Consider the following 2,882-nt stretch of genomic DNA (forward strand, 5'->3'; position numbering starts at 1 on the left):
AGCCAGCCATTTGAACCATTTGAACCTCCTTAGGGGTTGAAGTTCCAAAAACAGTGAAACACATTTTTTCATTTCTACCCGAGAAACCAAACACTAATTTTCAAAGATTTAGCTTAAAAAATACTTTGACAGTGAAAATATTTTCGTAAAACGATTCATCCTCTCCCTAACAACCTTAGGGGTTGAATTTACAAAAACACTGAAGCACGTGCTTTTTATTTGTAACCGAGAGGTCAAATACCAATTTACGTGGATGTAGCTTTAAAAGTACTTTATCAGTTATATATGACGGTAGTATCTGTTCCCGAAAGAACACATACCGTGGATGACCATGCAGCTTTGCTAGAAATGAAATGATAATTAAATAGACACCCTAGCTGCAAATAGGCGTTGATATGCTTCACTGGGGACATGTTGAAAATGTGTGCCCCGACCGGGACTCGAACCCAGGATCTCCTGCTTACATGGCAGACGCTCTGTCCATCTGAGCCACCGAGGGCACAGAGGATAGTGCGTCTGCAGGGACTTATCCCTTGCACGCTCCCCGTGAGATCCACATTCCCAACATGTCCACCCCACTAGATTCGTAGTGCGCCTAATAGATGTAAGCAGGAGATCCCGGGTTCGAGTCCCGGTCGGGGCACACATTTTCAACATGTCCCCAATGAAGTACACCAACGCCTGTTGGCAGCTAGGGTGTCCATTTAATTATCATTTCATTTCTAGCAAAGCTACATGGTCATCCACGGGAACAGATACTACCGTCATATATAAAGTTAAAATATGGCTTCCCGGCCATTGACCTTCTTGTGTGAACGCACACGCTATGCCCGAACTCGTACGGGACTTGGTAGATTAATCTGCCACGAGTAATGAGTATGATGGGCAAACATCTATTAGGCGCACTACGAATGTAATTGTGTGGACATGTTGGGAATGTGGATCTCACGGGGAGCGTGCACGGGGATAAGTCCCTGCAGACGCACTATCCTCTGTGTCCTCGGTGGCTCAGATGGGCTTCAGTCTGCCGCCGGCAGTGCTGCGAGGCGGTCGCGCGCCAGAGCGCTGCGGGCGAGGAGCGCACGGTGTGTTTGTGTTTACTTCGGCCGCTGTAAGTGCCGTTTTCCCTTCTAGACCACCATGGCGCACAACTATCGGAAGAAGACATTACGTTTCAACTTTTGTTCCGACTTCGCCCGACCCAAGGCCCTGGAGGTCGAACGATTTATACGCGATGAAGTTAAGATACCACCAACGGATCTAATTGGTATCCACTTGTCCATAGTTAGCAGTACCGTCTACGTCAAAATGATCAACGATGCGGCGTGCGACAAGGTGCTTCAAGAGGCAAAACGTGGACTGCGCTTCTGTCATTCCGACGGCAACGTCGGACCCGTTACCGTCGATCACGCAGGTCTCGGCACACGGACGATAAGGATCTTCGAACTGCCGTTCGAACTACCTGCAGTCGTCGTCATCGAGGCGCTCCGTCCCTATGACAACGTTCTGGAACATGTTGCCGAACGATGGGTCCAATTTCAGACCTATCCAGTTTTAAACGGTGTTAGACAGGTCCGCATCGAGTTGCAGAAACACGTGCCTTCCTATCTACGTATCGGAGGCTGCCGTGCCATTATAATGTACGACGGCCAACCTCGGACCTGTTCCGGTTGCGGGAAAGAAGGTCACCTACGGTCTGAATGCATTCAACGACGTGTCGCGCAGCTCCCGTTGTCGGAAGCGTCCGTCACACCCACGATGACCGCCCTACCGGTCACTTACGCAGCGGCTCTTGCCACGTCTACAGTTTCGTCCAGTCCGTCGCCCGGTCCTTCCGATCGGCACGTCCCACCGTCCCAGTCACCTTTGGACGGTGCGGACGTCCCACCTGACAAACTTGCCGCCGAACAGGCTCCCGCACCGGAAGCTGAGGAGAACAGTACTTCTTCACAACACCTGTTTGACAATTTCATTGTCCCCACCGACGCCTTCGAACCAGGTCGACGCTCCTCCTTGCCGTCGTCCGACACTGAGGAACACGTGCGCAAACAACGCTCGCCACGTAGGCGCAAACGCCGTCGCCGTTCACCCACGGGCTCTCAAAGCGTCGCCACCCGCGACGACGACGACGACGACACCCAGCCAGCCGACATTTCCACACAGAGGTCGGCGGACAACTTTCAAGATGAACAAGACGTTTCGCAGGACGGGACCACCATGGAGGTCGCCACGCACAATGTAACGATCGGTGCGCAGGTTGAGACGCCTGTCTCCCCGCCGACAACTACAGATCTCTCTCACCACGACGCCATTCGCATGGACATTGGACACACCCACGGCACAGGAACATGGGCCGACGACGTTGAGGAAGATACGCCCCCTCCTCCGGATGAGTTGCCTCCGCCGGACAAGGCTGCCTGTTAACATCAAAAGCGAGGCATTGCAGCCGATGGGACGGGACTTCCTGTCGGTGCCCTCCCCTTGGTGATGGTAGATGCGCGTCCACCACCACTGAAACAAACGTACCGGTTTGCCACACTGAACATCAACATGATCGGCACTGCACCCAAGCTGCAACTCCTATGTGACATGCTTCGGGCCTCTGACGTCGACGTCGCCCTTCTTCAGGAGGTACGCGTTGCCACCCTACCACCAGTCTACTGCTACGACTCATACACTTCCACATGTGATCAATCAGTGCGTGGAGTGGCTCTCTACATACGCGAAGGAATCCCACTCAAGGACACGACAATCCTTCCCTGTGGAAGAGGCATGGCTGTTACCATCTTCGACACGCGCGTCATCAATATCTACGCTCCGTCTGGCTCCACGAACCGTCGGCAGCGGTCCACCTTCTTCGGACATGACGTGGCGCCCCTGTT

General features: G+C 53.2%; 1 non-coding gene across 1 annotated transcript; it reads right to left on the bottom strand.

Annotated features, from left to right (window-relative positions):
* Positions 1 to 425: 425 nt before the first annotated feature.
* On the bottom strand, positions 426 to 500 carry Trnat-ugu (transfer RNA threonine (anticodon UGU)). The gene has a single exon. It is a non-coding gene; the product is annotated as a tRNA-Thr (tRNA).
* Between the last annotated feature and the right edge of the window lie 2,382 nt (positions 501 to 2,882).

This window comes from Schistocerca nitens, chromosome 7 (genome assembly GCF_023898315.1).
Source record: "Schistocerca nitens isolate TAMUIC-IGC-003100 chromosome 7, iqSchNite1.1, whole genome shotgun sequence".
In the NCBI taxonomy this organism is placed as follows: Eukaryota; Metazoa; Arthropoda; class Insecta; order Orthoptera; family Acrididae; genus Schistocerca; species Schistocerca nitens.